Source organism: Canis aureus, chromosome 6, assembly GCF_053574225.1.
Source record: "Canis aureus isolate CA01 chromosome 6, VMU_Caureus_v.1.0, whole genome shotgun sequence".
Classification (NCBI taxonomy): Eukaryota; Metazoa; Chordata; class Mammalia; order Carnivora; family Canidae; genus Canis; species Canis aureus.
Genome location: NC_135616.1, coordinates 40171230 through 40196674, shown reverse-complemented (window position 1 = coordinate 40196674; position 25445 = coordinate 40171230). Strand labels below are relative to the sequence as shown.

The 25445-nt window shown below is 53.0% G+C and overlaps 1 long non-coding RNA gene across 1 annotated transcript; it reads left to right on the top strand.

Annotated features, from left to right (window-relative positions):
- Positions 1 to 14191: 14191 nt before the first annotated feature.
- On the top strand, positions 14192 to 19146 carry LOC144315174 (uncharacterized). Its single transcript, XR_013380934.1, has 3 exons — positions 14192 to 14568; positions 15111 to 15345; positions 18920 to 19146. It is a non-coding gene; the product is annotated as an uncharacterized LOC144315174 (long non-coding RNA).
- Positions 19147 to 25445: the final 6299 nt, after the last annotated feature.

The following is a 25445-nucleotide window of genomic DNA, read 5'->3' as shown; positions in this document are numbered from 1 at the left end:
TCCCTGCGTGTCCCCTGGATACATGGCTGCACGGCCCTGAGCCCCTGAGCTCTCCGCACAATGGGGACGTGGAGCTGCTTCAGGACTCGCTGGGGGAGTCACAGATGTGCGGGCCAGCATATCCAAAGGCCCAGGAGACTCCTATTTGACCCACAGTGCCCTTGGAGGAGAGCCCTCCCGCCTCTCCATTTCCTGCTGGCTTTGCTACCAGGTTCCCAGGAGCCCCCTCCTGCCTCTCCATTTCCTACTGTCCCCTCAGAAACAGGCCTGACCTGGGGACAGGCAGCCCCGAGGGTAGAAACTCCCTCCCTCAGCCAGCTCCCCTCTGCCTTTCCCCACAGGAGCCTGAAGCTCTCATCCAGGGAGGAGACGTCAGGGTGAATCAGAACATCCTCCCCCACAGGGGCCCTGGGTCTTCACCCACCAGAGAGAAAGGACATGAAACCCTGGAGTGAATGATCCCTGTGAGGCCATCGGATAGGATGGGACTGGTGGGCAGAGGCCTGCAGGCTGGGCTGCGGCAGCCAGCGGCTGCCCCTTGTCCCCACTGACTGCACCCTCCACAGCCTGTGGCACACTTCAAGGGACCCGGGTCAGGAGCTCCCAGGCCTCCAGCATTCCTGACCCTCCTGCCCTTCTGGCCGCTCCTCCTCGGGTTCCCCGTCCTGACTCTGTCCATTCCTGGGCCTGGCTCCTGGGCCCCTTCCTGTCTACACTCACCTTCCCTTGAACCCCAGACTCAACCCTGCAATTGCCTGCTCAACAGGCCCACGTGGAGGCCCAGGGGTCTCCAGCCTGCCCTCAGCCCTGATCCCACTCTGCTCCTCCCCCAGAACTCCCCCTCTCAGGAGTGCACCAGCACCCTCCACGGAGCCCAGGCCCAGGTCCTGGGGACACCTCGGACCTCTCCTCCCTGCAAACCCCACCTCTGACCCACCAGCAAGTCCCGTGGGCTCCAATGTAGCTCACGAAGGACGAGGAGTTCCCAGCACCTCCAGCGGGTCTCCATTCTACCCAGAGCACCAGGAGCACCTCTTGCTAACTGTCCAGGGCTCTGAAGCCAGGAGGTGCCAGAGCCGCATCCAAGCCCAGTGGTTCAGCTCCAGAACCCCCACTTCTAAGTCTAGGCCAAGCCCCCCGCAGCCCTGTGCCGGGTCCTCTCCCAGGCCCACCCTGGCTGCGCGGCCCTGCAGGGTGTCCTCTGCACACAGCCCCGTGGCCTCCCCGCCGGCCTCACGTCCCGCCCCTGCGCCCCTCAGATGCTCTGCTCACCCCCATCCCACCTAGATAGGACCCAGCGCTCTCGGGGCTCAGGCCTTCCCCTATGCCTCTCCCTGCTCACCCATCACGCCCTCCAGCCCAGCCTGTGGCCGCTCATCCAGCAGCCAGGCTCCCAGCTCCGCACCGTGGCTCCCGGCACCTCTGCCTGCAGCGTCCTTCCTGGACCTACACAGTTCCCACTCACACCTGCTTAGCCTCTGCCACTGGCCCCCTGCCCAGGGAGGCCCACCTAGAACAGCAGCTCCCCTGCCTGACGCTGCTTCTCTTGGGTCACCCACTGGCACCACCTGACCTTATACATCTACTTGGTCCCTAGTTTATTTCCAGTGTCTCCCCCTAAATACAAGTACCTGGGGCTGGGAATTAATTTTGTTCACCTGTGGGCCCAGCACTGAGTACCATAGTGAGCACTCCACAAACAGGCTGTGGAGGTGGGATCGCCAGAGGGGAAAGCCGGGATTCCAGAGGGAGACCACCTATCTGGCCTCAAGTCCCAGCTCTGCCCCTTACAGGCTTCGGGATCTTGCAGATCTCAGCAAGAAGTACTCTACTTTTTCATCCATAAAATGAGATAACTATAGTATTATAGGATGAACTAGTGGTTATATCTTCACATCCTAGAATGGTGTCTAGCCTATAAGAAATGCTAAATGGTTGAGCTATTTATAAAATATAGATTATAAATACTGTTGATTTATCGAAAAACCTGCCATTTATATGTTAGTTGGAGGGAGGAAAGTGTAGGAGAGTCATGGGAGGAGGAAGATCCTCATCTTTCACACTGGAAAATATGTGGTGTCTGAAATTTGATCTGAAAATAGTAATATAAGAAGAGTATTTTTAAAAAGGAACGTTTTTTAGGAACACGGATGTAAATGCCGTAAGAAATAGTTAAGAGCTAGAAGTAATTGAGTCGCAGAGGAGTTTGGCTGACAGAAAGGGCAGGACATCATTTTACTTCTTTTCATAAAGTACACAGTGAGAATGAAAAAAAAAAGACACAAAAGCTTCTTCAGATGTGCAGCATCTGACATCATCTTGGTGGCAAGTATATCACTTAAGTGTCCACTAATTTCACACTAGTGGAAAAGGGAACTGTTTTCCAGAAACAGGGAACAGTGGGAGCCAAGGTACAGAGGTAGGCATAGGCACCAGGTGCTTGAGCTCATTAAGGAAGTTCTCCCCAAGCCTGGAGACACATCTGCTACTGGGGATTGGGTCTGGGGCTGGGGGTGCTGTAAGAGATCGGGGTCCTGACAGGAATCCAGAGCACCTGCACCTCCAGGAATTGGTGACAATTGGAAACAGCAGTATGAACAATGACAGCCTGGTGGGGAAGGAGAACACAGCTGTCTAATCCTCACAGAGATGCCTGAGGCTCAGCATTAGCTCACACTGGTCTCCAGACAACTAGCCAGTGTTCTTGGACAAGCCAAGCACTCATTTCAGGACAATCATTTTTCCTCCTGAAGCTCCTTGGCTTGTCCTTTCTGAAGCTATGCCTTTGCCCTGATTGTGAGACATGGTCTGCACTGGAGCTAGCTGCTCTGCCTCCCATATGTGTAGAAAAGAGATATGAATCCATTGGCTGTAAACTAGGTCGTTCCAAATTGCTCTTGAAAGGTATATATGGTCTTTGTGTAAGTGGAATAGAGTCTGGTCTTTACTCTGTGTCCTAAGAAGCAGGGGAAGACCAGGCCCACCTGTGCAGATGAGTGTTAGCTGCCCAAATGGCGTTCCTCTACAAAATTCATTTTCTTCATTATTTTACTTGACTCCAAAAGTGACTGAGCCCCAACACCAACTCGTGATAATAAACGCACGGTGAACTATTAATAGTTTAACCAAGTTTATCACCTTGATAAAGATCATCCCCAGAAACACCACTGTTAACAGCATACTTAGTGATGAGAGATGGGAAGTGCTCCTTCGGAGAATAGGAACAAGGCAGGATGACCCCCATCACCACCCTTTTCAGTGTTGGAATGGAAGTCTCAGCTAATATGTAAGACTAGACAATTAAATAAGAAGCATACGGACTGGAAGGAAGAATTAAAACAATCTTTATGCTCAGATGACATGATATTCTACTTAGAAAATCCAAGAAAAACAGACAAAAAAGAGGAAGAAGAGTAAGGAGGAGAAGGATGGGGAAGAGAAGAAAGAGGATAAGAGGGAGAAGGAGTCTTAGATCTGATGAGTGATGATAGCAAGTTTGCAGGACACATGAGGTCACTGCACAAATTCATCTGCTCACACAGTAGCAATGAAGAAAAGGAATTGGAATCTGAATACACAGTACTGTTTACACTGACACCCCAAAAATGAACTATGTAAGTAGAAATCTATCAAAACACACACAAGACTTCATGAGGAAAACTACATAACCAGAGAAGAACTAAATATATGCAGAGATAGTCCACGTTCGTGGATAACAAGACTCAATATTGTCCAGATATCAATTCTTCTCAACTTGATCCAGAGATTCAGAGCAATCGCAATCTGAATCCCAGCAAGTTATTTTGTAGATATGGAGAAAGTGATTCTAAAGTTTGTATGAAATAAATAAATAAATAAATAAATAAATAAATAAATAAATAAACAAATAAAGTTTGTATGGTGAGAAAAAGGCCCAGCATGGCCCACACCATATTGCAGAAGAACAAAGGTGGGCAACTGACACCACTGAATGGCAAGACCTATTAAAAACCTACAGTAATCCAGACAGTATGGTCTCAGTGAAAGAAGAGCCAATAGAAGGATGGACAGAATGGGAGTCCAGACACAGACCCACATGGAGACAGTCAACTGATCTTTGACAAAGGAGCAAAAGCAACACCATGGAAGAAAGACCATCTCTCCAACAAATGGTGATGGAATAACCTGACATCTATGTGGGAAAAAAAAGAAAAAAGAACCAAGACACAGACCTTACACCCTTCACAAAAATTAAGTCAGTGAATTGATACCCTCCATGTAAAATTAAGAATTATGAAACTCTCACAAGACACAGCGCAGAAATCCAGGTTTCCTTGGGTTCAGTGATGATATTTCAGAAAAGGCACCAAAGGCATAATTAATGAAAGATAAGATGAGCTGGACTTCAGTAAAATGAAACACGTGCTCTATAAAAGACAATATCACAAGAAGAAAAGACCAGCCACAGACTGGGAGAAAATATCTGCAAAAGAGTTATCTGTTAAAGAACTGTTATAAAAAATAATAATAAAAAAATAAAAAATAATAAAGAACTGTTATTTACCATACACAAAGAACTCTGAAGACTCAACAAGAAGAAAAGAAAAACCCAATTAAAAAATAGTCCAAAGGGGGTCAGCCCAGATAGCTCAGCCCAGGGTGTGATCCTGGAGATCCAGGATTGAGCCCAGCCTGCCTCTCTCTCTGCCTGTGTCTCTGCCTCTCTCTGTGTGTGTCTCTCATGAATAAATAAAATCTTAAAAAAAAAAAAAAAGCCAAAGGCATTCACGGACACTTCACCAAAGAAAAAACTCAAATGGGAACTAAGTATGTGCAGAGATGCTCTCAACCATGTCTTCAGGGAAAAGCGAATTAAAGCAATGAGAAACCATCACACAACTATTAGACCAAAATCTGGACCACTGACAACACCCAAAGCCGACGAGGAGATGCTGCAACAGAAGTTCTCTGTCTCAGCTGCTGGGAATACAAAATGGAGCATCCACTTTGGGAGTTTAGGGATTTCTTACAAAACTAAACATATTCCTGCCATTCGAACCAGCAAGCTCACTCTTTAGTAATAACACAAGGGACTGACACCTCGTTCGTACTAAAACCTACATGCAGATGTTTTTAGGAAGTTCATCCAAAATGGCCAAAGTCTAGACGTAACCAAGAAGTCCTGCACGAGATGAATAAATCAATAAATGGGTCCATCCAGACGGTGGACTATCACTCAGCACTAGACGGAAACGAGCTATCAAGCCACGAAAAGACAGGCAGGAAACCGAAATGCATATTACTACATGAAGAAGCCGATCTGAAAAGAATACATACAGTATGATGCGAACTAACACGACCTTCTGGAAAAGGTAACATTATGGAGATAGTGAAATCCTCCGTGTTTGCCAGGGCTTGGGGGAGGGATCACGAACAGGTGGACCGCAGGATGTGAGGGCCGAGAAAATATTCTGTATGGTTCTAGCATGGTAGATGCACGTCCTTGTATGTTTGTCCAAGCTCATAGATGAAACACCCCACGAGTGATGCCACAGTAAACTATGGGCTCTGAGTGTGGTGACGTGGATGGAGGGTCATTAGCTGGGACAAATGCCCCCCTCTGCTGGCGGATGTTCAGAAGGGGGAAGGCTGCGCATGTGTGCGGGCACAAGGCATGTGGGAGATCCTGTGCCTTCTGCTGGTGCTGCTGAGAAGCCACAACTGCTCCTAGAAAGTAAAGTCTGCTTCTTAAAGGGAGGCACTGAGCACTGGGACAGATCTATGCAGCAGAGAAGGGGACATTGTGGACAGTGACGAAAGCACACCCTGATCGACTCTGCACACAGCAAACTCTGGTTCCTCCGTAGTAGAGTCTAGATTGTTCCTGTGAACACGCCTGTCCATCTAATGGTTTTGCAAAACTGAGCTCAGAGAGCACATAGGTTTGCAGGTTCTCCCCGGGATCAGCGGATGTCGCACGTGCTCATCTGGGGACAGATCCAGGTTTCCTCATCGCTCTTAACACTGATCTCCCTTCCTTCTTTAACCAGTTTCTGCCAATGGTCACTTGGACTGTTTCTCACCTCAAAACATGCTGCACCGAACTTAGGTGTGTGTGTATGACTGTTTGCTTTGGAGTTTTCCAGAAGGATGAATTGCAGGGGCACAGGGTATGTCCATGACGAATTTTCAGGGGTACTGTCCCGTTTTCCCCAACTCGAATGACCTGAAGCTCCCCAGCAGTGTGAGAGAGCGCCCGCCCCTGACCCTTCACAACCCTCCCTATGACTGACTATTTAACCTTGACCAGTCTATGTGACACTCATTAGTGGTCCTCATTTCCCTGCCTTCCGTATTAGCAAATTGAAAAATTCTCTGACGGGTGATGTGGCCACAGGTGTCTCTTCTCTGCCGCTTCCTGGTCTCCCCAGACGTATCCATTGGGTTGTTGGTCTTTTGCTCACGTTTGTCGGAGCTCCCGCTGCTGGGTGGCCGTGAGCTCTCGGCCTCCTCTATGTGCACGAATCCGGTGCTGCAACATGTCCCTTTCCTGTGTCCCCTCGCCAGTCCCCCATCCCGGCCTCGCAGGGCTCACAAGCCTGGGAGTTCAGGGCAGGATCCGGGGTAAGGATTGCGGGAAGGACGTCCGTCCGGGAGGAGGGCGTCTCAGGCTGAAGCCTCCCTGGCCCAGGTCACCGGTGGTGCTCAGCTGTGCAGGAGGAAGAGCGGGAGGGAAGCCGTGATTGTGCGCAACGCCCCGCTCTGAGGGAAGGTGGTGAGGGCGTGTGTGCAGGTGAGGCAGGGGGTTTGCAGGTCCACAGGGAGAGGGGTGCGTGGCAGCTTCCAGAAGAGGTGCTCTGTAGCCTGGAATATGAGGCTCTGACCACACAGCTCCTGGGGGCCTCAGAGGCTGCGCAGCGGACGCTAGAGTCGGGCCTGCCCCGCACGCAGGCGCCCCTGAGTGCAGTCGCCACCCAGGCCAGGCCCAGACATCCCAGCCTGCCGCCCGAAGGGTGCGATGGCCTGGACGGGAGGACGCGCTCTCGGGAGGAAGCCGGAACTTTATGGAGAACTGGGAGTTGTCCCGAACACCGGACTGGGGGAACACGGGGACACGGCAGGCAGGAGGAGGCCGGGCCCCAGTGACCCCACAGTCTAAAGAAACTGTAGCGAGTCCTTCCGAACCCCGGACACCGGATTGGAGGATGGGAACCTCTCCCAGGCAGAGAGGTGGCTCGGCCTGTGTGGCTTCTTCCCCTCAAATAAAGATGCCTCGGCCTATGAGCTGTGCTCCCCAAGAAGCACCCCCAGCTGCAGTTCAGCTCCTGCCTTGGCACTCTGGGGACCCTGGGATTCCAGCTCCAACTGTGGATCTGGTCTGTTTAGTTTCTAGAAGGCGGTCCCTCCAGGTGACCCTTAGGGAGTTGGAAGAGTTGTGCCCTGGGGCTTCCAGGGACGCTCTGCAGTCCTGGCATCTCCCCCAGCAGCTGTCTGCTGGCCTCAGGCCTAAGGAAGGGGCTTGACTCTCATGACTTGGAACATGTCAGCAGCCTGCGGAGACTGGGTAAATCTGGAAAACTTTGGGAATTCCATCTCCACGGTCTTGGAGGCCCCATCGACATCAGGAGAGTGCGGGAGCATCCCGGGAGGGCTGTTTCAAGGATAACTTCCCCAGGTTCTGGAGAAGATGCTGAACAGTACCCCTGCACTGCACCCCAACCCAGATTCCAGAAAAAGGTCAAGGAACTCTGACATGAAGCAGCGTATGGCAGCCAATGTCAGGAGCCTCTTCAAAGGAACCCAACTCTTACCTGGGGAAGAACCACCTGTCACCATGGACCTTACCCTTGACCATCTGCCCCCGGCGCTGCCTGTTGCCCATCAGAGTGTCATTACTGCTTTGAGTCCTTACCCCCATTTCTAAGGGAAAGGTCTCGTTCTCATGGGTCTCTTTCCTGCATTGTTTGGCAAATGAGAGCGTTTCTCTAGGAAGGTGTTCTTGAGCTCTCCTCAGATCCTCCAGAAGGTCTATGGCCCCAAATAAGGTGTAGATCCCTAGCCAGGCAGCCAGGAGCCCCCAAGGTCACTCGCAGCTCAGATCCTGCAACTTGCTATGGACATGGCCCCACAGGGGTCATAGGTGTGGGAGACAGAAGACACCCCACAGGGTGTCATAGTCCAGCAGGGGGCATGCAGAGGACAGGCACAGTTCAAGGGCCAGACATCATTAAGGAGGGAGAGGTCAGGGAAACGCTCTGGGCATCTGAGGACAAGTGAGGGCTGGAGTGAGACCTTCAACCAGGGCAGGAAGAGTGGGGGGAACAAAGCCACTGGCCTGGAGGCGGGGGCGGGGGTAATGAAAGGGGGGAGGCAGCTGGAGCAGAGACCAGGAGAGAGTCAAGGGCAAGCTTGGGAAGGAGGCTGTGGGCCAGCAGCTGCCTCTGGAGTTCACAGTAGAGGTGTGCAGGCTCCCACTCCATGGGAACCCTCGGGCACAGGTCCCCCACCACCACCCACATCTCTGAGATCAGGACCCTCGTTTGCATTGATGTTACCTAGTGGTACAGACAGTCCTGAGGCAGCAGGTCATCCGCGCGGTGTAGCTGTGATAAAACACAGCGGCCCCTGGGAACTGGGAGCACATGGGACGGGCTCCCCTGGAGCAGGGGGCTGCGGACACGGGGGGAAGGAGGCTCTGTGCTGGAAACACTTGCCCCCACTTTCAATCATGTAACATGAGCTTCATCGTCAGGAGCTCCTGCCAGAGGGAACAGGGCACGTTATTTTCTCAGTGACAATGATTTTTTAAAATTAAGTTTGCCAGCTTCAGACTCCTTTTTTTGAAGTAGGCCCTACGTCCAGTGTGGGCTCGAACCCACCACCCAGATCTAGAATCACCCCCTCTTCTGACGGAGCCAGCCAGGCCCCGGGACCCCCTCTATAAATTAGGTATGACTTGTGAGGACATAAAGCAGGCACCGATTCCTCTGGATTTGCATTTAATCCTGCGAACAGCTTGATGAGGTCAGTCCCGTCAGTGACCACACTGGAGTCAGCAGGAGGCACAGGGAAACTGGGTGACTTGCCCACGGTCACAGAGCCCTCAGGGGAGGTCAGGAAGGGTCACAGCTCTGAGTCCTCATGTGGGGACCAGGCAGGAGGTGCCCTCAGGGTCCCCAGATCTTGGTCCCTCCTCTAAGAGTGTCTCTATCTGGTTGTCTCCTTCCAGTCCAGAGTGTCCCCTTCCAAGTGGATTCCTCATCCCAGGCTCCTGGCTGCACCTTTATGTCTGTACTGCTGCCCCCTGGCCACCTGCGACCCCCCCCCCCCCAGTTACCCTGGCGCTCCCCATCGGATCGGCCCCCCTGGTGGTGTGGGAGGAAAGGGAGAGTCTCCGTGGCCCCGCTCCCCCAGCAGCACCTGCACCCCCAGGCCTCCCTGCGCACCTCTCTGCCACCCCACCCCCTCCCGCCCTGAGCACCGGGCACCAGCGCCACCTGGCGGCCGCCGACCCAACTGCCATGGAGACGTCCTGCCAAGTAGGCCTGTGGCCCTGTCTCTGCTCCTGACTGAGGCCCAGGCAGCTGTGACCAGAGGAGGCTGCTCCAGGGGCGGGGGGATTCCTGCTCCGGAGTCTGCATGAGCACCTCCAAGGGTGTCAGCAGATGCCCTGCAAGGGCCCTGAGTTCACTGCAAATGAGAAAACAGGCTCCTTATACATGAATGTTCCCCAGGAGTGACAGCCTGGTAGGAGGCATGGGGGAGGGAGGGAGCCCGAGGACTCCTTGCTGGGTCCAGGCCTCTCCTCACAGGCCTCCAGGGGGTCAGGGAGGTGGGAACCTCACATGGGGGAGGGGAGCCAGCAGGACAGAGGAGAGACAGCCCACTCCCTCGAGGTCCCCGTCCAGCTCCCTGATCCAGGGCCAAAGCATGGCCCCCCTAAGCATGGGGATTGCGGGTCACAGGGCCCAGCCCCAAGAGGATGGACTCTGAGGACAGGTGTCTGAACACCTGGGTGACAGCATGACTCAGCAGCTGCCAGGTCCTGGTCTGTCATCCTGAGAACAAGTCCAGAGGGTAGAGGGGAGCCCCAGGAAAGCCCACAGGAGGGAGACAGAGCCAGGCCATGCTGACCCAGGTTCAGGCCAGGAGAACACGGCCCCTGGGAGCCAGGAATGTGGGCAGATCCAGGTCAGAGGCCCCGTGAGCATCATGAACACGCACACCAGCAGCAGGACCACGATCTCCCTCCTCCCAGACTGTGGGTCTCTAACCTCCTGGGGGTGAAGTCAGGGGCCTCCCCAGGAAATCCAGGCTCCTGAGCCCAAGGACAGACTTTCCATCCTGTGTCCTCAGGCTCCACATGGGCCTCCAGGCAGTGGGTGCTGATGCCCATGTGCTGATGTGAGGCCGATTCTGCTTCCACAAGCTTTGGGGTGGAATTGGGACAATCCTCCTCTGGACACTCAGCTAGATGTAAGAAACTCACTGCACCCGGAACACCCTGGGGTTCCTCCACAGGCATCACCAGAGATGAAGGGCCTCAGGCTCTGCCCAGACTTACCCTGTCAGGTGTTCTAGACTCCAGGCCTGGCTCAGGGGTCCTGCCTGCTGGGCTCTGCTCCTCGGCCTTCCCGTGCCCAGCTCCCAGATGTCCTGCCAGAGAAGGCCTCCTGCTCCTACCACCCCTGCCCTAACCCAGTGAGCACCAGCTTCCCTCCTGCCCAACATGCCCAGTTCTGGAACCCACTGCAGGCTGGAAGGGACCTTCGGTCCTGGGAACCGGGCTCAGAGTTCAGTTTCATCTTCTAAGTAGGCATTTCCCAGATTGGGGGGTGATTCAGATGCTAAGTTAGCAGGAGCTCCATAGGGCCTTTCGCTGAAAAACAAAAGAAGGAAAATGAATCCCCTGGTCATACAAGCTGTGAAAAGCAGAGTATAGCATTAAAGTGATGGTCCCCCTAGAGTATGGACTGTGAATATCTCAGAAGGGATCTTTTCTGTAGCATTTCCATGTTTATCTGATCTTTGCCCCCAACCCCTATATTGAGGAGCTTCTCTCACAGCAGATGCTCCATGGATCCCACTGAGAATCACTGATGCAGGGAAATCAGGTGCCAGTGTGGACTCGGTGAGTGACAGCAGCCGACCTGGGCTGGGTTCTCCCCAGGAGCCCTTGATCCCTTCTCCCTCTCCCCACAGGGCAGTTCATGGGCCACAGGCTCCTTTCCTGAATCCCTATGTGGTCACAGCTGCACAACTATATCCATGCAGTAAGTGTGAACTGTTTAGGTGGACCCTTCAGCCTCTAACCCAGATCCTCCCTGATGGTAGATGCATTCCTCCCACAAACAGGCCACGAGCTCCTCCTATGTGCCAGCCCTACTGTGTGCAGGCCTACTATGAGCTCCTACTTTGTACCAGCCCCTGCTCCCGGCGCTTACATACATGCACCAATGCACCCAGCAAACTCTCCCTGTATTAGGAGGGGAAAGGCGGTGCACGGTAACCACAGTAAGTGAGGTGAGCAGGGCTCTGGATGAGAGGGTGGGGGGTCAGGACCTGGGAGTGTGTTTCCAGGTTACACCTGGAGGTCAGGACAGGCTTCATCAGGAAGTAGACTTCTAGAATGGACTGGAAAGAGATCAGGAGTAGCCCTGGGCATCTGGAGTATTCACTTTCCAGGCACAGGTGACAACCCCTGTCATGGCCTTCAGGTAGTACCCTGCCTGGCTTGTTCCAGGAGCAAGGGGTCCTGTGGCTGGTGCAAATGTGAGCCCAGGAAAGACAGGTAGGAGACTGAGGTCAGAGAGGTAACAGGGAGCCAGTTCAGGTGCATCCTGACCTAGATCCCAGGATGCCAGAGCCAGAAGGGCCTCAGCCTCTGTCCCATAACTTGCTGGACAGGTGAGAAAAACCAGGGGACAGGTGTGTGTGATATGCCCTGAGACCTCGGAACGTAAGCAGCATCCTGAACAGCCTCTCTCAGGCCTGACTGTGGCCGCAGCAGAGCTGTCCCGGGCGGGCCCGGGGCGGGGCCGGGCCGTGCTGTCCTCCCTCCAAGTGTCCAGGAAACACCTGCTCCCTGAGGTGCAGGAGGGCGGGCTGGGACCCCTGGCTGCGGGCGGCTGCCGCTGCTGCTCCGTCCACCAGGGGGCGCTGCCGGCACAGCCTCCCCCGCAGGCCCGGCCCCTGCCCAGGGCTGTGGCTCCGGGGAGCCCCGGACCCCGCGCCCTGCCTGCAGCCCCGCCCGTGGGCGCGGCCCCTCCCAGCCTCGCTGCCGGGTCCCGGGGTGTCTCTGTGGCCTGGGCCCCGGGAAGAGCCCCGAGGGCGGCCAGCCTGGGTTGCAGGGTCTGCAGGGAGGCGGGAGGAAGGCCCCGAGGGCGGCCTGGGCAGGTGCAGTGCGCAGTCACCGTGTCTGCCTCCCTCCCTGGGGCTGGCCCCTGCCTGTCCCTCTGTGTTTGCTGCTCCGGGTCCCCGGGGGCTCATTTGGAAGCGCGAACTGGGCAGGGAGGTGGGGTGAGGGCAGAGCACAAGCAGGGAGGAGAGGGGGTGACTGGCCGCCCTCCCCCCACCAGAGCCACTGGGAAAGGAGACCATGCCCCACCCCCCCCCCAGGGTTTGTCCCTCTCCAACAGCAACGGCCCAGGGAGGGGAAACTGAGGCAGCAGAGCTCAGGCCGGCTACCAGTCAGTCACCCTCCTTTTCTGCCCCTCATCCCGGGGTGTCTCAGGATGGGACTCGATGCAGAATGCCCACCTACCCGCTCTGCTCTAGGGACACATGGGGGTTCTCAGGAGGGTGGAGGGTGGGGCTGCCACACACCCCTTATCAGCTCCTTGGGCCCTGGCCACACCCGCCTGGCACCCGGAGCCTGATGGGAGGGCAGAGGCAGCCCACAGAGCCCCCACCCCCTACTGGTCAGCAGAGGGCAGGGTCAGGGGGGCGGGGTCAGCATGAGGTCTCTCCCACCAGAGCCCCTGCACCTCATGTTAGCTCCTGCCCTACACCCGACCTTGCTCCCTGGCCTCTGAGGCCTCACCCCCAGACCTGAGAGTAGAGGTCCGTGGGAGTCCCCTGCTGACCAGGGAAACAGGTCCTGGCCTGAACTTTGGTCTGGCTGAGTCCCCGGCCTGAGGCCAAGAATCAGGTTTCCCTGTCCATGCAGACTTCCTGCTGGTGTGGGCTGGGGAAATCCCAGAAGCAGAACTGCCCCGGCCCCCCAGGACTCACAGGCCACCTGGTCAGGGCAGGGAGCTGCTGTCTGCCCCTGAGGGCAGAGCAGAGGGGTTTGGGGCAGAGGTTGGGGCTGAGGTGCACCAGGGAGGTGGAGGTGCAAGGCTGGAGAGGACCCTGGGAGATACCCGGGGACAGGCGAGGGCCAGCAGCCCAGGAGGGAGAGAGGTGGCCTCCTCCAGGCCTTCACTTCACGGACACCAGGTGGACATGGCTCTCGGTCGGCTCAGGGGAGAGGGTCAGAGCTGGGGCGGGTGGGAGCCCAGAGATGGTGCTGCTTGCCCCAGAGGAAGAGATGGGAGGAAGGGATCGTGATGGGCTAAGGGGAAGGCGCAGACAGCTGGCAAGCTGGCATCCCCCCGCCCCCCCCCCCACTGGGAGGTGACCAACCCTCCTCCCCAACAGTCTGCCAGGTGGAGAGTCGGGGAAGGGAGGATGGAGGCAGTGGGAGAGCGGGGTGTCCTCCAGGCAGAAAGCAAAGCCCCCGCAGGGAGAGAAGGCAGCTGAGCTGGAAGGGTGCATTACAATGGTTATTCTCGTCCTGTTTCCCTGGAGATCTTGTTCTGGGCCCCCTCAGGACAGCTGTGATGGTCCCTTCCCCCCAACTCCTGCAGTTGGGCTAGGGGATCATGCCCAGCACCCCAGCCACAGGCAGGAAGCCTCATCTTTCCTCAAAGATGATCACCCCCTGATTCCCTCCTCCTCCTTTGCAGCCCACTGTCCCCTCCTGGCCAAAGCTGAGCATCCTCCTCCCCTTCCTCCTCCTCCTCCTGCGCCTCTTTCTCCAGGAAGGACTCCTAGACTGACCCTCCCCACCTCCCGGCCAGAGCTCCTCATCCTCACAGTGACCAGACTCCCTTTCCTTTTCTGGGCGTTGACAGGTGACTGTACACGTGTTCTAAGCACTGTGGTTTCCTGGGTGTGTCTCAGGCCTCTCCTGTAGGGGCAGTTCCAGGGCAGGGTCCTTGAGGCCAAGTCACCAGCCAGTCCTCAGGCTCGGGGTAGGGAGCCATCAGCGGGTTTTCACAGCCCAGAATCCTAAGTGAATGGCCCTTGTCTCTCCATCACCACCTGCCTCAACCTGACCTTTGTGTCTCCCCGCCCCCCACTTTCCTCTCCACCCAACCGGTCAGCTTCTCCCACCTTACTGTTCTGTGCCAACAGCCCTGCCCTCCTCCTCCCCGCCCAGACCCAGGTCCCAGGAGTGGAGTCGTCTCTGACTCTCCTCTGACACTGGGATACAGGTTCACACGAAGCCCTGTCCTGCTCCGGGGCTGCAACCCCAGGCACCTTCATTTCAGGTGACAGCACCTTCTGGAAGCTGGTTGAAGTCGGGCACTGCTTCCCCCACGGGTAAGTAAGACACAGGCAGTTGCCCTGGAGGGAGTCACCGCAGGGCAGGTCCCACCGCACCAGGTAAGATCCTGGAAGCACAGAGCTGTGCAATCAGACTGCTGCGTGTCCACCTGGGGCCCCAGGAAGGCAGACTGGACTGATTGTATTTTCTCTTCATGGAAGAGATGAAGCTCTGACTCAAGGTGGTGACTGCCCGGGGGGCCAGGGACTGGTCACTCAACCTCTGAGACTTCCATCCATGACAGTGTGGGAATGACAGAAGCCCTTGCAGGGCGTGTAAAGGGTTTGCCACCCCAACACCTGACATTTCCTGGTCGCCAGGAACCAGCCCATCCTCGGTGTTTGTGGGCCGCGTGTCCTTTCACCCTCGCTCCCCTGCCAAGCCGGGGGCACCATCATCTCTAGGTACAGATGAAGAGACTGAGGCTCGAAGCTTTAGTGGACTGGAGACAGGATGTGATGCAGGCAACCTTCTGATGCTACTCTGCCAAGCACCTGGGTGAAAATAACTGTCCTGACAGTCAACCTTTTGTTTTTAGCTCTACCCTGTGCCAGGCTCTATGTTGACTGTTCGATCCTCAGTGATGTGGTTTGAAGTTTGGATCCACACACCAATGGGCAAGAAAGAATCCTGAAGATGTTTTCGGGGGCAAAATGGTGTTTTTATTAAAGCTCAGGACAAGACCCGTGGGCAGAAAGAGCCACTCTGGGACCACAGATGTTGGAACTGGGGGAGGTGGAGACAAAGGAAGTTCGCAAAAGGACTTTCATATGGTAAAGACCCACAGGATCCTAGAGGCCTGGCTATTGTCAAGCTAAGGTTGTTTTTCCCTCCAGAAAGGCATTAACTTTGAGGTGGGGAGTTCCTGGAGGAGCATCCTATTCTGCTCGCCTGAGTATTTGCCAATGGGCTGCAGGTTATAAGGACATTTAATTTCATCTACATTTCTTTTGCCTCTGTTCTCCACATCACTTAGAACAACCTTAAACAGCAGAGATCACCATCTCTGGAGAAAATCAAGACTTGCCCAGGTGATGTGATGCCGCACCTGCCCAGGTGAAGCTCACGCACCTGGCTCTCTGCAGTCACCTGCGCCCTGTCTCCCACACGGCACCCTCCCAGCACCCATTCTCCCTTGGCTCAGCCTGTCTGTTCACCTGCCAGGCTCACGCAGTCATCAGGCCTGTTCTCCCTTCCCGCCCTCTTCCCATACCACCTGGGACTAGCCCACTCCACTTCTCTGATTTTTTTCAAGGCCCAGCACAGCTCTGTCACCAGAGCTGCCCGGGGTTCTCTCCAGGCAGCACCGGCAAGTCACATTTGTGGCGTATATTCTGGCACTTAATCGTATTTAATTCACAGTGTAATTATGCATCATTTGGCATTGTCTTCTAATTATTTAATGTTTAGGAATCTTTTATCCTCAATCAGAGTGCAAAACTTCCTGGAGCCCAGGAGCATTGACTTTCTATTGAGCAGAGTGCTAGGCACACAGGGGTGCCTTAAGTGGACAGACTTACAGAGCACTAGAGTGGCAGAAATTCCCAGATTGCTTACCATTTTCATACCTTCTGTATGGACATGGCCCACACAGCATGGTACCCTGGCTGCACACAGCCCGAACTTACGGGGTGAGGGGCGGCTTCCCCCCATGTCCTTTGAGGATGGGTCACCCGAAGGACAGATTTACCCCGGGCTCCCAACTGGCAGCGACAATTCCCTGTCCTTCCTCCATCCCCCAAGGAGGGTGCTGAGCGATTTCCCTGAGCAGAGGAGAGGAGTACTGGCTAAATGCAGGTCTGAACTTCCTATGTCTCAGAGGGACAGGGACTGTGGCATTGGGTCCTGCACTTACAGGGAAGTAAGTGCTTGCCATCCATGTCTTGAACTTCTTAATATTTCTTTAAAAAAAAAAAAAGGTTTCATTTATTTATTCATGAGAGACAGGGAGGTAGAGACATTAGCAAAGAGAGGAGCAGGCTCCCCACAAGGAGCCTGATGTGGGACTCGATCCGGGACCTGGGATCAGGCCCTGAGCTGAAGGCAGACGCCCAACTGCTGAACCACCCAGGTGTCCCGAACATCTTAATATTTCTTTTTTTTTTTTTAAGATTTTATTTATTTATTCATGAGAGACCCAGAGAGAGAGAGAAGCAGAGACACAGGCAGAGGGAGAAGCAGGCTCCATGCAGGGAGCCCGATGTGGGACTCCATCCTGGGTCTCCAGGATTGCACCCTGGGCCAAAGGTGGCGCTAAACCGCTGAGCCACCCTGGCTGCCCTCCTTAATATTTCTTGAACAAGGCCCCCACATTTTCATTTCTCACTGGGCCCCACAAATTATGCCCCCTGCATGCAATCCCTTCCACCATGACACCAGGAACCGGAGCCCATGCAGATAAAAGCAGACCCAGCCTGGGGCCCGGCAGCCTGAACTCTTTCTCCTCCCCAACACCCTGAAGGACCAGGGCTCCATGGGGCCAGGTGCCAAGCCTCTGTCACCCTGCTCCCAATGCTCTCACATTTCACTCTCCTAGGATAAAGTGCAGATTCCCCTTGGTCACATGAGAAATGCACAGGGAGGTTCCACTGTGCCCTGCACACCGCAAGCAGAATCAGAGAACATGTATTAGCTGTGCTGCTGTGACTACCTCAGAGGCCTGAGAGATGCACAGGGAAGCTGGAAATGTGTATGGAACAGAAAGAGTGAAAGGTTTGGCCTTGGGATGGGACACCTGGTCCAGACCTCCCTCCATTTCTTTGATGGCACCTCTCCTGCTTCCTCTGCCAGGGCCTGTGCTCTATCTCTGGCAATTTTCTTATCAGGCCTCAAACATGAGCTTGCTTGTCTCTGCTTCTGAAACTTTGCACAAAACGTTTGCTCCTAGATATTCTTTCTCACTCCTCCTTCCCAATCCAGGCCTATCACCTCCTCCAAGAGGCCTTCTATGACTAGCACCTCTCTCTCTCTCCCTTTCCCTCTCCCCTCCATTCCAGGAGCAGCCCTATGGCTCAGACCTGCTTACTCATGGCTTCCTGCCTTCCCCCACCCACTTGGAGGAAGCAGATGCCACATCCCCACCTAGAATGTAAACCGTTGAGGACTGAATCCTGACCCTTTGAAATTCTCCCCACTGCATCAGAATGCCTCTTGCTAAGCTATGAGCTCCACACAAGCCCACTGCTCCAGGCCTGCTTTCACCTTTGTCAAAGGCAGCAAACGAATGCCTACCCCTTCTTACCTTCTTAGAGTGATAGAAGGTAACCACTCAGAACAGAAGGCTGCACCCAGGGTGTCAGGGTCCCGGAGAATTGCAAGATAAATTATTCTTTAAACGTGCTCCTGGGCAGCCCTTGTAGCTCAGGGGTTTAGTGGCACCTTCAGCCCAGGGTGTGATCCTGGAGACCCAGGATTGAGTCCCGCGTTGGGCTTCCTGCATGGAGCCTGCTTCTCCCTCTGCCTGTGTCTCTGCCCCTCTCTGTGTCTCTTGTGAATAAATAAATAAAGTCTTTTTAAAAAATAAAAAATAAAAAAAAAATAAACGTGCTCCTGTGCTCAGCCATAAGAGTCCTTTAAAGGAAACATCATAGGTACAGTAGAAAAATCCCCCCAGAAAAAAAGCCCCAGAGAGCCAGGATCCCAAGTCCAGCTCCACCACTATCATGCTGGATGACCTGAGCAAGGGATTCCGGGATTCAGCCCTCTGGGATTTGGGGTTGTGCCACAGGGTAGTGCCTGCCAATTCCAGGCTATGTATATGGCTAACCCTCCGAGGGCAGAGTTTGTACTTGTCCACTTACAATTTAAGGAAAACAGAACTGGCTGAGTTCTGGAAAATGTCTGGTGATCCTGCTTCTAGTTCTTTCTGCTCAGAAGACTTCTGCCCTCTTCTAATACTCAGTAGGAGGAGAAGGGAGGGTCTCCCTCTCCAGAATATTTCCTGAATTCTTCCATCTACACAAGAGATCATTTGACTAGTAGAGCCCACCCTTGTGGACCTGAGATGGGTCGGTCTGTGAGCTTTGTCAGGTGAATGAGCTCCCGTCCTGAGTCAGCTACAGTGATGAGGTTGACTATGTGTATGTGTGTGTTTTTTTAAGATTTTACTTATTTATTCATGAGAGACACAAAGAGAGAGGCAGAGACACAGAAGGAGAAGCAGGCTCCATGCAGGGGGCCTGACATGGGACTCGATCCCAGGTCTCCAGGATCACACCCTGGGCTGAAGGCAGCACTGAACTGCTGAGCCACCTGGGCTGCCTAGGTTGACTGTATTCTGTATTCGAATCATTACCTCTAGGAATATTTTTTTAAGATTTTTTTTTTTATTTTATTTATTCATGATAGACATAGAGAGGCAGAGACACAGGCAGAGGGAGAAGCAGGCTTCATGCCAGGAGCCCGACGCGGGACTCAATCCCGAGACTCCAGGATTACGCCCTGGGCCAAAGGCAGGCGCCAAACCACTGAGCCACCCAGGGATCCCCCACCTCTAGGAATATTTTGATGGAGACATCATGGGAAGCCCTTCTGATCCCTGAAATTCCTTGTTCCCATTCAAAACATTGCAAATAAACCTCATTTTGTCCTTATCTGTTCTGTTTTCTATTGCTGTAAACCAGCCCAACATTTAAGACAAAAATGTCTGGCCTAAAACAAGAGCTATTTTATTATATCTCATGATTTTGTGGGTCAGGAGTTTGGACAGGACACAGCGGGGCCATTCTTTTGCAACCCATTGCTCAGACTGGAGTTACCCGGCAATCTCAAGTGATGGCTCAGCCCGGCCTGGCAGTCCAAGATGACTTTTCTCATGTGTGGCATCTTGCCTGGGATGGTGCAAAGGCTGGGTGCCTTCTCCTGCCCATGCAGTCTGGGGTCTTTCTATGTGCTTTTTCTGGGAAGAGGTGGCTCCAGGCTACAGAAGAAAACCATGGGAGCTGGAGGTCCTCTTGAAGGCTAAACCAGGACTCACTCCAAGTCACTTCTGCTGTCCTTTATTGGTCACAGAAGTCAAAGCCAGCCAAGATTCAGGCGAAGGGAAATAGATCCCACCTCTGCAGGAGGTGTATCAGAGAATCTTTGGCCAACTTTAACCTGGTGCACAAGGTAAACAGATGAGGACCCCGTAGGAGCAATGTTGGGGAGGAGACCTGGGACCAACACGGCCACAGAGAGCTCCTTGATATGAAAGTTAAAGCTTCAGACTTGGCTGCGGCCCCCAAACAGCACAGCCTCCCAGGTGTCACCCTACTTCTCTGCACCCCACATGTAACCTTCCCAGATCACAGGAGTTACCATCACTGGATCATTCAAAATCCAGCCTGTGGTCTAGAACCTGCTCGATGCAGACTCCTAGCCGTCCTCTTTGAACACCCCATCTCTGTGTCCTAACAGCTCCTGTGCTTCTGCCCTAAGGAGCTCAGACTGTGTCCACTCCCCAGAACCGGCTTTTCCAACCAGCATCACCACCTTCTGTTTAATGGGCTGACTTCGTACCAGGGTCCATGCTCAGTGCTTTAGAGGCCTTTATGACAGTGGCTCCTTGCATCAAGGCGTTGGCCTCACACTCTAGGTGAGAAGACTGAGTACACCTGAGCTGAGCACTCTGACAGAAGCCCAGGTGTCCAGCAGCAGGCTGTACATCTACTTGTTGAATTCTCTACCATTTCAGCAAAGTGCCCATGTCCTGTGACTGGGCAGTATATGCCAAGTCCCCACAGTCAGTGTGAGAGGCTGGAAGCCCCTGAACATACTGATCAAGGACCCCTTAGGAGGCAAGAGAGGGAACGAGGAAGTCAAGGACCTTCCATCCTTCAAACAAAATTTTTTTAAAGATTTATTTATTTTATAAATAAATAAGAGACTGAGAGGCAGAGAGAAAAGCAGGCTCCATTCAGGGAGCCTGACATGGGATTTGATCCCAGGTCGCCAGGCTGCAGGCGGGGCCAAACCGCTGTGCCACTAGGGCTGCCCACCCTCCATCCTTCAAGGGGGGTATCCAAGGAACAGCTCTGTGGAACAGCTGCAATCAAGGATTCGGACCTCTTTCTGTCCTGGTGTGTGCATCAGTAGTAAGAACGAATCTGTGCCTGGCCTCATGAAAAGAATGGAGTAGGAGGGGTGGACACTGAACTCCTTGTTTGGCCATCCAAGCACACTGGAGGTATGGCTGCAGCATCCTTGGTTCTTTGGAACATAGTACTGAATCCAGAAGTGAAAAAGTCCTGTAAGCGCCCAAGCTGATGCAAATCTCTTGAACAAGGCCCCCACACAGAGCCTCACTGGGTTACACCTGACAACATATTCAGAGACTGACCTCTGGCTTCCCAGCCCATGGCCCTCAGAGGTCAAGGTGGGGCATGGGTAAAAGGCCTTCCACCAAGGGAAGTATCTGGAGTCTGGACAGGGAAAAGACAGCCAATGACCCAACAGCCAAAGAGAGTAAGACTTAACAGTGGGCCCAGCCTCATGTCCTGTGCCACTTGGCTCTCGAGAAAGGACCCTAACACGTCTGTCTCTGCTGGTTCATAGAGCCCTTCCACACTGATTCTCTGAGTTATCCCGCAGTAAGCCTGTGAAGTAGGCAGCCAAGGAAAAGAGAAATACTCAGAGAAGCTTTCGTGACCTTTTCCCTGACCACACAGATCAGCAAGCATGGGGCCAGGAATAAAGGCAGATCTGACGATGTATAGCACATCCTTCCCTCTGCACCATGATGCTTGTTTTGTGGTGACAACCATGAGTCATCGAGAAAAGGCTGGGTGACATCTAGTTCGTCGACTCTGCTGAAAAAGACAGGGAAGTAGGTAGTATCTTTTTAAATTTTTCATAAAAAGTGATACAAATAGACAAAGTTTTGGCATTTGGGATAAGGTTCACTTTCTGTTCTCAGCTACATTATAAAGCATAGTCACTTGCCATTTATGCCTAATTGTTGTACCCCCAATAAGGTTGTATGCAACACCATCCAAGTGTGTCTCCAGAACTTTCTGCTACCAGTCTTCCCCCCACCCCCCCACCCCCCCACCCCCCACCCCACCCCCCACCCCCCGGCCATCTCTATTCCACCTGAATTCTGCTCCCTCCTCTCTCTCCTGAACTCTCTCATGAAACTCCCTATTGGGATCCCTGCCTCTGCTCACAGCATTCGGCACCCGACCAACAGAATGAGTGGTGCGGCTCCCTGGCCCTAGGGAGCACACACTCCCCGGAGAAAACACGACCCACCGCAGCAGCAACCTGGCTCAGCTCTGCGAGGATCTCAAGGCCTCACTCCCCACCCCTCCGGCTCCATGCTGGGACTCCTACAACACCAAACAAAGGCTTGTAGCTACTAAGTTTCTCCCACAAAGCTGGTGGCTTTGCTCCCTGTGTGATCCTGCCTTTCTGAAATGCCCTTTGTCTAGGCACTTCCTTGATTACATTCTGAGTATCTTTCAAGACCCAGGCTGAGTCGCCACCTTGACGCTTCTTCTGGATGTCCCTGCGATGTGTATCTCTGTACAAGGCCTCTGGCCTTGCATGTATCAATTAGGATGCTGTGGTCTGGGTGACACCAGGACTCGCACATCTGAAGCAGCTTCAACAACAGGGACTTACTGTCTCTTCACCGGAAGCCCAGAAGCGGATGGTTCCAGAGCTGGTTCAGTGATATCAGGGTTCTAAGTTAGCACGTTGCAATTGTCTTGGCTCTAACGCTGTAATTTAATTACCTCTCTAAAGATGCCGTCTCCAAATGTGGTCACATTCCGAGGTGCTGGGCATGAGGACCTCAACACAAGGGGAGGTAGGCACAATTCCTTCACGACAGAGGGAGATGCAAGGTCCGGAATTCCTCTCTGGGAATCTCTCTTTTCAAGTGAAAATCTTTGCCAGAATCCTTCTGGTAAGTTCACAGAGGATTTGGTACCATGCTCTTTCCGCAGTTACAAGGGAAGCTAGGAAAGCATTTTCACTGTTAGGATGGGAAGACAGTTGTCCCAGCCAGAAGGCAAGTGCAGGCCGCCCGCCTCCGGCAACGGCACTGTGGTGAGTCGGGTTGTCTGCTTCTGAGTCTACTTCTCCCGTGAGGTTCTCAGCTCTTTGAAACAGAGCAGTGTTTTGATCATCTGTGTTCCCTTAATGACTAGCACAGTTCATATAGGTGCTCAGCCAATATCTATTGAAGGAATGAACGCAGAGAATTTAATGAACTAGATAAACCTGTTTAGGTTACATTTGATTACGACATTCAACTCAGTCTATATGTTTGCCTTACATAGTCTGTAGTTCATACTTCTGAATAATTATAGGGAGTATTGCTAATGGAGCCGTTTCTATAGTCAGAGGAAACAGAGCTCCGTGAGCTTCATCCCTCCAGAGTCTGGCATAATCCGTGGCACATAGTAACTGTTGCACGAATTCTCTGTGGAATGAATAATGGATAAACGAGTAATTAAAACAGAAAATGAAGCACCTGGAGGGTTCCGTTGGTAAAATACAAAATACTTGATCTTGGGGTGTTGAGTTCAGGACCCACGTTGGGCTTTAGAGATTACCCCAAAAAAAAAATGCTTTGAAAAAATGCTGTTGAACTGAAGGAGTTACCTTGTCTTCTAGATAAATGTCTTCCAGAACTGGGCATGTATTCTGCTCTGCTGGTATTGCATAGATGTTATATCACCAGGTATATGTCATGTATCTTTTTTATAAAGAATGTATAGAGGGCACAACTGATTCAGCTTTTCCTTTTTCTCTTATTTCTCTTTTTTTAAAGATTTTATTTATTTATTTGACGGAGAGAGTGAGAGTGCGTGCACATAAGAGGGCATGAGCGTGGAGGGGGGAGAGGGAGAGGGAGAAGCAGACTCTCCACTGAGCAGGGAGCCTGACATGGGGCTTGATCCCAGGACCCCGGGATCATGACCTGAGCTAAAGGCAGATACTAAACTGACTGAGCCACCTGGGCGCCCTATGTCACCTATTTTCATTCTATTCTATTCTACTAATAAAGAATGGTCCTCACGAACTTGGCCAACAGTCCCACAGTGCTCAGAGCAACTTCATCTGGGAAGTAAAGCTACACCAGTCACTATAAGCTGAGCTGTTTGAGGTGGTGTTTGACTCTGGTTCTGCAGAGTTGCAGGAAGCACACTACCGATCCATGCAAAGCATGCTGGACACTGGGATGTCACTCTTGCTCCACAAAACCCCACGTGTCTGACCTTTCAGGTTCTGCAGAATAGGGAAGAAGCCAGCGCCTAACTAATGAATGGCATGACTGTGGGAGTAAATGGCCAGTTTGGTGGAGGTTCCCCAAATTCTGGCCTCCCCAATGTTGAAAAGCCTCTCGTGACTCCCATCTAATTGCTACTTCCCTCTGCATCAAGGTGAGGGACTCAGGCAGTGAGGGCATGAAGTATGTGAAGTGAATAAGAACCAGGGCCAGAGAAAGTTGCCACAAGTAAATGGGCTCCCAGAGGCAGTGCCTTTTGGCACCACGAGACAACTGTGCCACCCAGAGCTGAGTCTCCTCCCACGTCGCTGCCGACCCGAGGGACCCACCAGTCCTTCATACAGTTCAAGTCTTGAGGTTTAATTAAAACATTTGGGTTCTGGATGCCTGGGTGGCTCAGCTGTTGAGCATCTGCCTTTGACTCAGGACACGATCCTGGAGTCCCAGGATCAAGTCCCTCATTGAGCTCCCTGCATGGAGCCCGCTTCTCCCTCTGCCTATGTCTCTGCCTCTCTCTGAGTGTCTCTCATGAATAAATAAATAAAATCTTTAAAAAAAAAAAGTTCGGTTCAATTAGCGTCTTAGGGCTTCAGGCACTTGAGAGAAAGTAGCACTGTTCTGGACCAGATTGGCATGTAGAGACAGGAGAGGGCTTGGTCTGTACACTGTCGAAGCAGGACAAGACGGTGCTTGCGTGTCTGTGTGTGTGTGTGTATGTGCGCGCGCGTGTGTGTGTGCATGTATGTGTGCACGTATGTGTGCATGCGCACACTTCTGGGGTGCCTGTCTTCTGTGCCCCAGGTGCTTTCCCAACAGCCAGGAGGAGGAGGTGTGTGCTAGAGTGTTTTCCTTCCTAGGTCTGAGTTTTCTTCTTTCCTTAAAGTATGGGCAGCCCAGATTTTCACTGCAAAATCAAGATTTGTTATAATGATAGTGATTTTTTTTAACTGTGTTAATGAACATGGTCTGAAAGCATTAATACAAGCACATTAGCCCAGCCCATGACAATAATCTATTATCCAGAGAAAAATGTCCTGGTAGTACATGTATCTAGAAGTACCCCCTTCTGAATTGATGCCAAAATATGACAGATTCCCAGTTCCTTATAATGTCCAACTGCTGTATGTGAACTTCCCCTCCCCTGTCCCTGCAGCCAGCATAATAAGTAACATGGCTTAGATGTCCCTACTTTCCACAGCAGCTTTCACTCTGTGTGAGTCTCCTGCACTAAGCACTCCACTATTTGGAATCCCATTACCTACAGCTCAACTACTTGGCATCCCACAGATGAAAGGTACCATAACTAAGGATACATACTACGAGCTCCTGAAATGACTTCTGAACCAGCCAGAAAATGTTTGATTGTATTGAAGAGTTTCACGCGGGTGTTTTTTTTTTAAAGATGTTTATTTATTCATGAGAGACAGAGAGAGAGAGGCAGAGACGCAGGCAGAGGGAGAAGCAGGCTCCGCGCAGGGAGCCCAATGTAGGATTGGATCCTGGGTCTCGAGGATCACGCCCTGGGCTGAAGGCGGCACTAAACCGCTGAGCCACCCAGGCTGCCCACGTGGGTGTTTTAATGTATTCTACAGAAGTTTTTTTTTTTCACACTTGCTCCTAGTAGAGTCTCTCTACCAGTAAATCATACAATAATAT